The sequence below is a fragment of the Brassica oleracea genome, chromosome C7 (genome assembly GCF_000695525.1).
Source record: "Brassica oleracea var. oleracea cultivar TO1000 chromosome C7, BOL, whole genome shotgun sequence".
NCBI lineage: Eukaryota > Viridiplantae > Streptophyta > Magnoliopsida > Brassicales > Brassicaceae > Brassica > Brassica oleracea.
The window spans coordinates 27704382-27704683 of record NC_027754.1 but is presented as its reverse complement, the minus strand read 5'-3'; positions in this window follow the sequence as shown (position 1 = coordinate 27704683).

The following is a 302-nucleotide window of genomic DNA, read 5'->3' as shown; positions in this document are numbered from 1 at the left end:
AAATTAATTTTGAATTAAAATTAAAATATTTCCTTTTCTTTAAAAAGTCAAAAAGTTTCCAAAATTTTCATTTTTTTAAAAAAATCCAAATTTTTTAAAAATTATAATAAAATGCAAAAAATTAAAGTTACAACTATCAACTTTTTATGTGTGTATAATTAATTTCAACTTTTAGCAAATGTATTAAAAAAATTGAAAATTTTGAAAGATTTTTTATTTTATGAAAAGAAAAAATAAAATTTTATTTTCTATTTTAATTTCAAAATTAATTTTATAAAAAAATTCTTTATTTTTCCAATTTG